This window comes from Lepidochelys olivacea, assembly GCF_965140295.1.
Source record: "Lepidochelys olivacea isolate rLepOli2 genome assembly, chromosome: 14".
Classification (NCBI taxonomy): domain Eukaryota; kingdom Metazoa; phylum Chordata; order Testudines; family Cheloniidae; genus Lepidochelys; species Lepidochelys olivacea.
In genome coordinates this window covers 28,526,571-28,540,538 of record NC_140424.1, presented here as the reverse complement: position 1 = coordinate 28,540,538, position 13,968 = coordinate 28,526,571, and the positions used below count along the sequence as shown (strand labels likewise).

At 54.9% G+C, this 13,968-nt stretch overlaps 1 pseudogene across 1 annotated transcript in view; it reads left to right on the top strand.

Moving 5' to 3' along the window:
* LOC311531262 (C-type lectin domain family 2 member D-like) overlaps positions 1–13,968 on the top strand; it is an 88,296-nt pseudogene that overhangs the window by 28,423 nt on the left and 45,905 nt on the right. The gene's annotated exons all lie outside the window — the stretch shown is intronic.

The following is a 13,968-nucleotide window of genomic DNA, read 5'->3' as shown; positions in this document are numbered from 1 at the left end:
GCAAATGAGCCCCATGCCCCCAGCCCCAGGGGCCTGAGACATTCTGCGCAGGGGGAAATAGCTGAGTCATTGATGGCAGAGCTTTAGAAGGAGATTCTTTCCCCCAGGACGCAGCTTGTACCCTTCAGGTCACAACTTGTCAGCGTCTCTTTAGATTGGGACAATGTTCGGGGTCGGGGCTGGTCCCATCCTCCCAAAACTCCTGATTCCTGAACAGTTCACCAGAAAGACGACTGAACCCTCGGCCCTTCCCTGCTACGCAACTCCTTGGGGGGATGTAGGGAGTGACTGAGAGCACAATCCCCCCAGGAATTTCAGAGCAGATCAGAGGGAAGGGCTGATTCCCTGGGCTGCTCCTCTTTCTCTAGGAAGGAGCATGTGCCTCTTCTCTGAGAACCATCTCCCGAATCTCATGGGCTCTGTGTGTTGGAGGGGTGCGGGAAGGGTGGATTTTCAGACTCTCACTCCCCAACACAGCCAGGAGCCCTGTGCTTAGTGCTCAGCAGAACCAGGCAGAGCTCTGGCTTGGAGTCCCAGCTCCTTCCTCTGTCCCTCAAGAAGGAAGTACCTGACACTACATTGCACTGACCTCCCCAACCAAGGACGGCCCACTGGGCACCCAGCTAGGAGGACAGAGTAGAAAATGCATCTTCCAGTCTCTCCTTACCAGTCCCCCAAAGAGTTACGGTCAAATGGGACTCACCTCCAATATGAAGTGTAGCCTGTCTATGTCTGGGGACTCTGCCAGCAGGTTCCCCAGCATGGCATCCAGGACCTCTGGGATGACTTTGTGCAGAGTCTGCAAAGCATGGGTCAGAGTTAGGGAACCTGGGCCTACACCTGCCACAGGATGGGAAGAGGGGTCTCTGGGAAGCACTGGGGAGACTCCCAAACACATCTCCTGGCCTCTCTCCTTCACATCTCACTGCAGGCAATTTGCAAGAATTGATGACCCCTGGACCTTTAATCCATGAGCTTAGCAGGTCTCTGCAGAGGGCCTTGTAGGCAGAAGAGTATGAAACAGCCAAGTTGCTATGGATGGAACCTGGGCTTCTGGGCCAAACACGGCTTAGGAAAGAAAGAAAGAAAGAAAGAAAGAAAGAAAGAAAGAAAGAAAGAAAGAAAGAAAGAAAGAAAGAAATCCCCCAGGGAGGGGTAATCTCTTCCCTGCTGGAGGGAAGGATCCAACCCTGCAGCTTGTTCCATCTCCGCTACCCCACTGCTAAATCTGGAGCTCCAGCGAATCAAGGGAGTAGGGACCAAGGACTACTCTGGAACAGGAGGAGGATGGAGGAGGAGGTACCTGGATGCCGGTGGTGTCCTTCTCCGTGCCTAGGGTGAAGACGGAGTGAAGGGCAGCTCGCAAGAGGTGGGTCTCTAGGGCTGGCTCCAGGGCAGGTTTCATGGTGCTGGCAAGAGAGAGGAGCTGTATTAGACTGTGCAGTACTGGGTGGGACTGTCGCCAACACAGACACCAAGCCACAGGGATAGAGGCACAGGCTGGCGAGAATGGAAACTGAGGCACTTCGCTAGGGAATGACAAGGCCAAGGTGTCCCAGACAGACAGTGGCAGGACAGGAATAGCTGCTGTTCCCTGGAGCCTGCTGCCCCTCCTGTATCGGAGCCCGGGAGTGAGCCCCTTCCCAAGGCCCCTGTCATGTTATGGGAGTGAAAAGAAGAGCCCCGCCAGGAGAGAGTGACCCTCCCCACCCCACCATCTCTGCCAGAGGCGCCACTCTTGGGAGGTGACTTGGGAGGGACAGTGACGGTGACTCCCAGCCTTGGGCCTGAGCAGCACTGGGGTGAGGGGAGCCGGCAGGGTGGGGGGGTGGGGCTGTCTCAGTACCAGAGGTAGCCCACTGCAGCCAGGGAGTGGGCGAGGACGGCGCTGGGTGACGAGTCATCGGGAAGCTCCTCGATGAGCTCCTGTGAGACGTGAAAGAGACAAAGGAGCGTGTGAGATTCACGCCCGACTGACGCCTCCCAGTGAGGAGATGACACAGCCAGTGCCCCACATGGCCAGCAGAATCCCCCACCACCTCCCACTCCCCCGATTCCTTCCTGCCCATCCGACTTGTCCCCCTTCTCGGATTCCTGCCCAGCTCACTCCCAATCCCCTTCTCTCCTCCTCCCTGTCAAAACTGCCCCCATTCAGCCCCATCCCGACGACTGAGCTGGGACCATGAGATTCCTTGTCCCCCACTCTCAGCTGCCCCCCAGCCCCACAATTCTCCCCCTCCCTCCAGCTGCCGTATGGCGTGTCTCACTCACCACGATCCTCTTCACCACAGCCGCCTTGCAGCAGCGCGGCTCCAGCGTGTCCTCCCCTCTCTCCCGTGCAGCCAGACATGCGGGGTAGATGGCCTGAAGGAACAGGAGCTGCTGCCCCTCATCCTGTACCCACCGGGAGTGGGGTATAGCGAGAGACAACCTGTTAATGAGGGACCTTCCTGCCCCACCCACACCAGCTCCAGGGCTCAGGCCTCAATGGGGGATTGTGGGGACCCGCCTATTGTCCAAATCCCCCACCACTCCTACACAAGCAGGATCAGGAACTGGGACAGTGCCTGTGCGGGGAGATGACTTTGGCTGTTGTGGGACACCCCCATCTTGGGGGTCCCACATCATGGATGTAAAAGGGCCCCATTGGGGGTGGTGGATCAGGAGCACAAGACCCTCGGTAGGGGGTGGGGATGCTGGGAAGGGACAGTGCAATCTTGGTTCCAGCCCAGTGGGGAACATTTGTACCTTATCTCTGCACTTGAGCTGCTCTCGGATGACCTTGAGAGCAGCTTCATCTTTGGCCACGTCCACCCCTTCCTCGTGCTCCGAATCCAGGGGGGTCCCTGCACCAGGGAGGGAAGGACAGGGGCGTGGTGGGCAGAGCAGGATTCAAGACCTCCCTTCCCACCTCAGGCACCCAGGGCAGATCGGGCCCCAAACTTCCCTCTCAGGGATGCCTTCAGGCCCCAACAGCTTCAGAAGCCCAGAGCAGAGCCCCCCTCCCCTGCCCAGGACTCCAGGGGAGGTGCCGATTCCCCCGGCCCTGGAGCAGCAAGGACCAAAGTGGCAGCAGCTCTTCACGCCCCCACCCCCAGGTCCCCGTGCAGAAGGGGCAGCTGTGTGACGGCTGCTGCTGTCCGTGGGGTTCGCAGGGCTCAGGCCAGACACCTGGGCTGGGGACCCCCCCCATATCCCTGGGAGAGCATCTGGGCCCAGGGTGTTCACATCCCGTCCTCAGCCCTCCCGGAGCCCAGCCCGGCTCCTCACCTGGAACAAAGCAGTGGCCTCCATCGGCCTGGCTGCTGCCAGAGGCCCAGGTGCTGCCGCTGTCCCAGGCTGAGCTGCCGGTGCTGGGACAGGGACCTTCCCCCTCCTGGCCTGCAGGGGCTGGAAGGTCCTCAGAGACCGGGCAGGGCGATGCCTCCTGATGGGAACGAGGGCTGGGCTCCTGGGGCCGCTGCTGCCCACACAACAAGCCCCAGAGCCACCCTGCCCGGCGCCCCTCCTGGGATGGGTCCTGTCTGCGAAACCGCAGCCTGGGCCAGCTCCATTGGGGCCTGGTCGGGGCCTCTCCCAGCTCGGCGCCTGCGCCGGGAGCCGGGTTCCTTTTCCAGAAGGCCGGGCACTTCCGCCGTCTGGCCTGGACGGGAGCTGCTTCCCCGCCAGCGGGGACGCAGGGGTTGCTCTGCCCCTTGGGAAGACGGCAGCTGCTTCCCTCAGGCTCTGGGGCCACCTGCAGAGCCTTCCTCCGCAACATCCGCAGGAGCCTGGCCATCCTGGAACCGAGCGGGGAGCAGGGGTGAGACTGGGCTCAAGGCAGCCTTTCACTCCTGGGCCTTTTCCGTCCCTCCTCCTCCCTCCTCCAACCACAGCCGCCCCGTCTGCCCGCACAGGAGTGCAGGGAATGCCATCTACACACACGGGCAGGAGTTCATTGCATGATCCGCTCCCAACGTTTCCCCTCGTAATCCCTGCTGCTGCAATATCCAGGAAGTCTCATCCTTTTCCAGCAATGAGGTCAGTCCCAAAGACCAACGGTTACTCTGGAGAAGCAGTCCCCTCCTGTCGTCCCAGGCCACTCTCCCGCCCAGGCTAGAGAAGGAACAGAACCCAGGAGTCCGGACTTCTCCTGGGAAATCATTCCTCACATCAAAGTCACAAAGGCCCTCGGCACAGGAAGCACAGAGCCCTCCTCGTTCCCCATTGATTTCCAGGCTCAGCAGCTCACAGGGTCTGGCTCACCTCAGAGACTCTCAGCCTGGGGAAGGGTTGGGAGGGAAGGGCTGGGAGGGGAAGGGCTGGGAAGCCCCATTGCTGGAACCTTTCCAAACACACTGGAGACGGCTCTGGAGAAGCCCCTGCCTGGCCTAAGAGTGAGGGGCTCTTGGGGGCTGTTTGCAAATGAAATCCCCCTTTGGAGATAGTCTCTCCCCCAAACAGAGAGGGGAAAACACCGAGGAACCCGAATGCCACTCACGTGCTCTCAGTGATGGTACAATGGATGGCGGATGTTCAGGATCAGCAGACGTCCCTCACCCTCCTCCTCACTCTCCAAGCCCAAGGCAGGCTGGAGAGGGTGGTGACCTCAGGAGTTACCCTGCCCAGCCAGCAGGCAGGGTGATGACACGAGGGCGATCGACTGGCTGTGAAAACAAGAGTCTGTCTGATTGCCAAGGGACGGAGAAACTCAGCCAGCAGCAGGGGGTGCAGAACACGGCCCTAGGGCGGAGGTGACAGCGCCTCCGGGATCCTGACATCCCAGCACTTTACTCACCTTCCTGGAGCCTCCCAAACCCACTGGGCTGTAGCCATGGGACCCCAACCCTACTGATGGCAAACGGGCCTCAGCTATGACCACAGGGTCACACCGAGTGTCAGAGCCATGGATGGACCCCTTCACTGACCACTGCCGCACACTCCCTCCCACAGCTGGCAATTGCAACCAGGCCCTAATGGCTGGTCCCCCTGCCTTTGAGAGAGAGTGTCACGCCTGCTTCCATTGCTGCCTCTTGATCTGTGGGACTTTGGGCAAGTTGCTCCCCCTCTCTATGGCTCTCTGGGACTCACATTCCTGAATGGGCTTTATAAAAGACAATGGTTAAAGTTTGGCCTCAACTAGTTCTTGTTTCTCGAGACTATCCATTTTAGCAAAGTTTAGAGTTCTTGACATTCAACACCTGGAAACATCCCTTTCTCCTGCGCAGATGGCCTTAACATCCCTTATCTCACCCAGGCTTCCTGCTGCCTGGAGTTAGAGAATTGACCCTGTTCCCATTGGACCTACCCAAGGTGTCACACAGCGAAGCGGTGACGGAGCCAGAAAGAGAAGACAACTGTCCTGATTCCTGTTCTAACTAACAGACAACAACCCCCCAGAGGCAGGGATAAGGCCCAGGAAATAAGGTGTGAACATTTTCATGGAAACCTTTTTCTGTCAGAAAATCCATTCAAATGAAACCACTTTGTTTCTTGAAATCATAACAAGTAGGATGAAAATTCTTTGCAAAAATATCTGTTTGCAAAACAAGAGCATCTCCTGTCCGTCACAGTGCATTCAACTGTCTCATCATACACAAAGGGGAGACACTATGCTCTAGAAAATTGGATGAGATGCTTCAGTCTGAGCTAAGTAGTTGCTGCTTTTCACAATTTCAAAACAATAAAATACAAATCAAATCGAATATTAGGTTATAATCTGATATGGCTCAGTGTGATAGGACACCCCCTAGTCTGCACTGCTCCGAGTGACACTGTTCAGTGGATCCCCAGCATCCACCCATGGCGAGGTAGGTGGGAGAGGATTGTTATTCATTCTTGACAGAAGGAGAAACGAAGGCTGAGAAAGGAGCAGGGACTTGTCTTAGCCGATGCAGCCAGTCAGTAGCAGAATTGCTCTCAAATGAGCTACAGACCAACAATTGTTCATAGTAATTATTCAGCAATTATTTCAGAAGAACTGGAATGTTCGAGAGGATCATGAACTGCTCCGAGACAATGAATGGAGAGCAGCATCCACATTGGTCAAACGTATAACTGATTGTGACTTATTTGCTTGGTCATAAAAGAGAACAACAAAGACCAGAGTTTCCTCCCTGTCAATAGCCCCCTCCTCAGCCAATCAAGGTTGAGACTTTGAGGGGTGGGAGGCTAAGGGATCTCATCAAATAGCCCAAAGAATGGCCCCGGTCACCACCGAGGGGATCACTCTCGGAGCACTAGTCCAGTCTCACCTCTCTGTGAGGGCCTCCCACAACCCCCCCGGACTCCGCTCCACACACAGAGCTCCTGGTGGTGGGAGGAGAACAGAGGAAAAGGACAAAGGAAGCAAGAAGAGAAAGGTAGGAAAGGTAGGAAAAAGAAAAGGAAAACAAAAAGGAGAAACCCCAATGTCCCCAGTAATTCTAAGGGACAAAATCCTAGGTCGGAAATAAAATACTGCCCCCACAATCTAATGTTTTCCTTTCCTAAAAATCAGCCAGCACCTGATGGATCAGACTGAACAGTTTCCAAACCTCTCTGAGGCTCTTACCTTCTATACAGGGACGTCTGTTTTCGAGCAAATCCACTAAAAGAAAAGGAGAAAACTCCAAAGGGGGTCCTCCTTGCGCTCACGTACGTGCAAGTGAATGCTCTCTCAGTCCTCCAGGAGAGACCTCGAGAAGGAGACGTGCTGAAGCAAAGCCACAGGGATCTCCGAGCTTGCCCCTGTCCTGCACCCCTGTCCTGCCTGGCTGATGTCAAGTTCTCTCTGTGAGGTCATCGCCTCCCCACCACCTTTGTCCAATAGGCTGAGGTCCTGCCAAAGGCCCTTGTGATGTCACTGCCACACCCACCACTCCCTTGTAGTGCTGATGTCCTGCCCCTGTCCAGCCACATTGGATGTTTCAGCTGCTTCCCCTGGATCACCCCACGCAATGTCACTTCCTTGTGGGGTGACACCGACTACATAGTAGAACACAGAAGTTCTTCCCCAGGCCGCAATTAGGTTTTCACAAGTTAGTTGACTTTATGGCCAGAAGGAACCATTCGAGCATTTAATCTGATCCCCTGCGTATCCTAAGGCCTCCTGTATGTCAGAAGAGCTGGGCTTTCCTTTTACTCAAACATTTTCCAGAAAGGCATCCAGTCTTTATTCGAAGAGATCAAGAGATGGAGAAGCCATCATTTCTCTTGGTACTTTGTGCCAATGACAAACCACCCTCTTACAAATCTGGGTCTTATTGTCATTATCCTTTTTCTGATTTCTGCTTCCATCCATGGGGTTTTGGCATGCCTTTCTCTGCGACATAAAAGAGCCCTTTTATACTCAACATTTTCTCTCCATGAAGTCAAGCAACTCACTTCTCATTCTTCTCTTGTATATACTAAGCAGATTGAGCTTTTTCAATGTCTCATTATAGGGCATCATCCCCATCACTCAGTTATGAATCTTTTCTGCACCCTCTCCAATTGTTTTAACATAATATTCAAAATGTGGACTCAAGAACTGGATTCAACATTCCAACATCAGTCTCACCAATGCTCTTTCACTTCCCTTTCCATCCTCACTACTCTATCCAGCCAAGAATGGCTTTAACCTTTTTTAACACAGTTTCACATTGACAGCTCATGTTGAACAGCTTGTCCACTATGACCCCAAAATCCTTTTCAGGGTCACTGCTTTCCAGCGGATTGTCCCCAATTCTGTAGGGTGCCGCCTGACTCCTTTGTTACTGGAGGTATGGGGTTGCATTTGGCTTTATTAAAACCTAATTCTTTAGTAAGTATTTTAGAAGAACTAGCCCATTAGAGAGAGAATCGTGAATTACTCCAAGACAATGAATGGAGAAAAGCGGCAAGAGCAATCAAATACATGTTTGGTTACGCCCTATTTCCTTGGTCTTAAAAGAGGGTCACAAGGACCTGAGCCTCCTCCCTCACAATAGCCCCAAACTCCCCCAATCAGCATTGAGACTCTGAGAAGCAGAAAGCTGAGAGTTCTCACCAGATGTCCCGGGTCACCACCGGAGGGAGTCACTCTTAGAGCACTATTCCAGCCACATGTCTTTGGGAGGGCCTCCCGCAATGAGAGTTGGAGTGCAACACCCCCTCTCCCCCTCCGTCCCCAACTCCACACGCACAGACAGGTCCTGGTGGTGAAAGGAAAGCAGGGGAAAAGGACAAAGATGCAAGAGAAGACGAGAAAGGAGGGAGAGACAGGAAAAGGGAAAACAAAAAGGAGAAACCCCAATGTCCCCAGTAATTCTAAGGGACAAAGTCTTAGGTCGGAAATAAAATGCTGCCCCCGCAATCTAGTGTTTTCCATTCCTAAAAATCAGCCGACACCTGATGGATCAGACTGAACAGGTTCCAAACCTCTCCGAGGCTCTTACCTTCTATACAGGGACGTCTGTTTTCGAGCAAAACCACTAAAAGAAAAGGAGAAAACTCCGAAGAGGGTCCTCCTTGCGCTCACGAATGTGAAAGTGAATGCTCTCTCAGTCCTCCAGGAGAGACCTCGAGAAGGAGACGTGCTGAAGCAAAGCCACAGGGATCTCCGAGCTTGCCCCTGTCCTGCACCCCTGTCCTGCCTGGCTGATGTCAAGATCTCTCTGTGAGGTCATCGCCTCCCCACCACCTTTGTCCAATAGGCTGAGGTCCTGCCAAAGGCCCTTGTGATGTCACTGCCACACCCACCCCTCCCCTGCAGTGCTGATGTCCTGCCCCTGTCCAGCCACATTGGATGTTTGAGCTGCTTCCCCTGGATCACCCCTCTCAATGAGCGTTCATTGTGGGCTCAAGCCGAACACAGTAAAACATCAGAGGCTTCTCCCCATGCTACGCTCATTTTTCATCAATTAGCAGACTTTATGGACAGAAGAGACCATTAGAGCGTGTCATCTGACCCCCTGCATATCACATGCTTTCTGTAGAGCATAGGAGCTAATTTTTGACTACACACGTTCCAGAAAGGCATCTAGTCTTCATTAGAAGACATCAAGAGGTGGGGAATTCCCACCACTTCCCTTTCTAGTTTCTTCCTTTGGTGATTCGTCCTCACTGTTGAATATGTGTGCCCTCTTTCTAATACGAATTGGTCTCTTTTGAGTTTCCAGCCACTGGGTCTTGTTATGCTTTTCTCTGATAGATTAATGAGCCCTTTAATACCCAATATTTTCTCTCCACGAAGTCACTTCAACACTTCAATGATGTCACCACCCAATCTTTTTTATAATCTAAACAGGCTGAGCTCTTTCAATAGCTCACTAGCATCTGCCAGGAAGGGAGTCCCCACAGAGGGACACCATAATCTCCCAGGGAGGGAAAAGGCTCTCACTGCCATTTCTTAACCTCATGGGGTGTTCTCCTGCTCTGCCAACCCTACCCCTTTTTCAGTATCTCCAGGTTCCTGAGGGAGCAGGAACCAGAGGCCATCCTGCAGCTGGGACAGAGACGGAGGTTGATGACCTACCTGCCCGTGGTGACCATGGTGCAGGACAGCCCTCAGGACATGCGAATGCAGCTCCAGATCTGGGAGCAGCTTCCCTTTGCTGGCACGAGACCTTGCAGGTTGTGGTGGGTGAGACAGGCACTAACTTTTGGAAACCCTCAGTGGGATCAGAGGGTAACTGTTTGTAGAAAGTGGTGTTGGAGAGCTTTACAAAAACTAGACAAGAACGGTGCATGTTCCAGGGCAGCTCCAGCCCCGGTGCTGTCAGTGAGACGTGTCCTCCCAGCCCTGCCTGACGGGTCTTTCTGTTTCAGACCCTCCTTGGAACTGCAAGAAAAGTCCAACCTGTAGAGTTGTGGTTGCAGTGATAGTTGTATGGTCTGCGTTGATTGCTGCCATCATTGCTCTGGCAGGTGAGTTCCCAGCTTCCGCCCCGCTCCCTTCCCCTCCATCTACGATCTCCGCGCATCCCATTCCCCCGTGACCTGCCACACTCACTCTCTCCTCCCGGCCTGTCTGGCTTCTGCCCCTGGGGCAGAGGATTCCTGGGGGATCTTCCTCCCAGACCCCTGCACCTGGGCACTCTCTGTGTCAGGACGATCTGACTGACATTAGCCCCCCCAGCCCATCTCTGAGCACTTTGGACCCAAGTCACCTTTGCCACGCGCCATGAAGCAGTCCCTGACCAGGGTGTCCAGTGGGACAGGATGCAGTGCAACCCTGAGCCCTTTGCCTTCCCTGTGTTGCTCTGAGGTTACCAGCTTGGCCTTCCTGGATCTTCAGGTCATGCCTGTGGCCGGGCGGCAGGTGCTGCCGTGTTACTGAAATGAGCCGTAGAATTAAGTCAAGACCCCTCCACCAGCGCAGTGTGGAAACCCCCCAATCGCTGAGCTTGGCCAGGAAGGGTCCCTTAGCACCATTCACTCCCCCGGGCTGCACAGACAGCGTGTGCTCATGCAGAGGGCGTCTGTTTGCGGTGAACATGAACCCTGTTGTATCCCCCCGTTGTCTGGGGCAGGGCGTGCTGGAGACTGTCGGGGATGGGATTTCTCTACTGCCCTGGGATCTGATCACTGGGCCCCAGGAGGGTTTAGCAGCTTGCAGAGGGGATTGAATCCAGGTCTGTCTGCATTAGGAATCCTCTGTGCCGATGTCATGACATCCGTGTAGTTGAATTGGTGCAAACCGCTAAAGCAGACGCACTGCACTGGTGCACAAAGGAGCTTGCCTTGGTGCAGTTCGCTGCAGGAAGTTACCAGAGCGAGCCGCACTGCTCCAGCGCATCTCCAGGAGGTGTTTGCCCTGATGTCACTGCGTCACTGTGATTATACTGGTGCAGATTGCTCTGATACAGATGGGCCCTGAATCCCAGCTCCCTGCTGTAATGGCAGGCTGTTGCAATGGGCAGCATTGGTTCTCACTGTGTAAGGTGGGAATCTGTGAGTTTAGGGTTGGTTACACACCTGCAGGTGCAGGGAGCTCTGCAGAACATGTGGCATCTGAGCTGGAGATGGATGGTGGAGACAGCCTGTGCCATCAACTGTTCGTCACTGACTTCTCTGCTCAATTCAGTAGGGCAGGGGTGTGGGCTACCGTGCACTGGACAGTGAAATCTACAGGGTCAGACATGCCTTGTGAGTGAGGTGAACACATGCTCGCTTTCTGATCACCGCTGCCACGTTTCCTAACTCTTCCCGACTTAGAGTGTCTGTTCCTCGCTGCGCGCCAGCCACATGGGAAGGCTTGAAAACCAGCTACCGAGTTACTGTGGTGCAAACAAAAGTGACGTGCTCGAAAACATCTGGAGGGGTTTGAGTCCAACTCCTCTCAACTAGACAGGCCTTTCAAATCCTCTTTGGTGTCACTTATGGGTGACCCCACTGCTGCTCTTTCATGGCTCTGAAAGGGTTACACTGCCATGAGGGCTTCCAGAAAGTGCCTTTCTTGTTGCTGTGTTTGGGGAGAGAAAAGTCTGCAGGTAGGAGGTGAATTAAGTTCCATCATTCCTGGCCCACAGTGCAACAGGTCACTTCCCGTGGCTGTGGTTTCTGGCGCCCCCTTGTGGCTTTCATGTCCCTGAGTGAAAGTTCCCACATTCTTCTCAGTTGTTCACCTGCTGTTAGTTGCTAGGTTGAACGTCCAGCTGTTGATCTTGTGCCTGGGGTGAAATGCTCTGAGCTGTGTCAGTCCCTCCCAGGCTGGGAGTGTCCCTGGAATCCTTCTTGCCAGGCAAATTTACAGTGACAAACGTCTCCGTCCCCCTGCATCTGATTGCAGTGGACCAGCCCCAGCTGGGGGTCCCAATGGGCTTGGCAAGCCGGTCAATTGACTGCCTGTTTGGCCGCAGTCAAATGCTCCAGCGAGAGCCCTGGGGGTAGGAGGCAGCCTGCCTTTTGGATTGCGTCTTGGAGCCTCACTGGTGTTTTCCAGAACTTGGTTTCATTGTTTTGCCTTTTTTTTCTGAGCTAAAATAACTCAGTGAAGTACATTTTTTAAAAAATTAGGTAGATCCGTATCTTTCGAAAGCTAAACCTACTGGAGACAATGACGTCTTGCTCTTTTTTGTTCCTGGCGGGAGGTAACCAATTCTGATAAATTGGTATTTTAAAATATCTGACCACTCTTTGACAGATTTGACTGGTCAGTTGACCAATTTTTGTACCAGTCAAATGCCCAATTCTCGTTGCAATTCTTACCCTCCATGTGACTGTCTCATTCTCAGCGCTGACCTCTCAGCTTTCATCAGCTGATCTGTGCCCCCCTGCGAGCCCCTCGTGCCCGGACGGCTGGATGGGATACCGAGGGAAATGCTACTATTTTTCAGAGACGGAAGGGAGCTGGACCGACAGCCGAAGCCGCTGCTCTGCCCCGGGTGCCTCCCTGGCTGGGATCGACAGTGAGCAGGAAACGGTGAGAGACTCTCGAGTTGCCAGACACTAATCTGGGCACAGGGATGGCTGCTGCAGCAGGACCTGGGCTCTGCCCCGTGGGGTGAGGAGCAGCTGTGAGCCCTCCCGTGCTGGGAGGCCGGAGTGAATGAACTTCCAGCCGCTGAACGCCAGCCCTGGCTGGGCCCAGGGCCCTACTGTCTGTGTGTGATCACAGGGATTGCACATTCTCCGCTGCCCCCCTCCCCAAATAGGGAGACAGCTTCTGTCTAGGGCAGGGCTGGCTCAAGCATCTCCTGGCCTGCTGGCTGCTGGAGTGGGACTGAGAACCCAGCAAGTGCTCCTGTTGTGGGGATGGGAAAGGAGCAGCCAACTGAGGAGGCGGGGGAGGAGGGGATCCTTTCACATTGACCCCTCCCACTTCAGCTTGCCTCCCTCCCTCCTCCTCCCTTGCTGGGGTGAGCGGTGGCTGCTCTGTGAGAAGAGACGTCTCTGCAGAGAGCTCAGACCCAACAGCTGCCCCCAGCTCAGGGGGACTTGGGGTGTGGGTGACTGGGAGCACCGGGGTGGGGCTGCTGTGTGCGGTGGGAGGGTTAAGACTGCCCGGGGGATCTTGTGCTTTGCAAGAGGGAGGGGAAAATCCCCCCTGAAAATAAACTGAGCACCCTTCAATATGTGACTGGGATTCTCTGCAGCACAGAGCCCTGGAGGGGCGGTGGGGGGGAGCATGGGAGATGGGGCTGATACCTGCTGTCCCTCAGCTTTCTTTAAGGCGTTCCTGCTGCGCCATAAGGGTGTCTATGACCACTGGATCGGCCTCTGGAGGGAGCAGAGTCAGCCCTGGAAATGGGCCAATGGCACCAAATTCAACCACCTGTGAGTCTTTCTCACCCCTCTGGACTAATTCCCTGGGCTTGGGGATTCTGGTGTCTGAGCAGTTTGAGCTCAGGTAGATCCACCATTCAGTGCTAGTGAAACCACCAGACACGACCCTGGTCCGTTCGCGTCCTGCGTGTATCGGAGACCGGCGTGTCCCTGAACTCTCGGCTCCTCCCCGCAGCACGGTGCTGGGCCGGAGACAGAGCCCGCCATAGCCAGAGATGCCCTCGCAGCGCGCTGGGATTTCAGCTGGGACACTCGCTGTTCTCCCCCAGCCCTCTTCAGCAAGGTCCCTGGGGTGTCTGACCCCCCCTGGGGAAAGGAGGCAGCAGGGAGCTCAGGTTAACAGTGGCTGCTAGAGAGGGCAGCATGCCGAGCACTGCATGGCAGGTGCAGGTCCCGCTGGGGATTGCAGCCGGCAGGTTTGAGTGACTTGGCTGGTGAGGCCTCTGAATCCGCAACAAGGCACCGATGTTAAAGGAGCCTGCGGTTCACAGGTGCTGGACGCCTGGGGCTCCCACGGGAACGGGGTACAGTAGTGATGGCTGCCCAACACCCCGCGATGGGTTTCAGTGGGCTCCAAGTGTGATCACAAAACCAGCGCTGCTTGAACCCTGGGACTTCAGCAGTAGAAGCATGAGCCTCTGCCATAGGAGCGAAAGAATCCACTTCTTTAACTGAAACTCCCCCCCGATTGATAAAGCTCTTTTGCAGGCCAGCCATTAGAGGGGGATGGAGACCACCCCCCCACTTCCCTGGTCTGGGTTA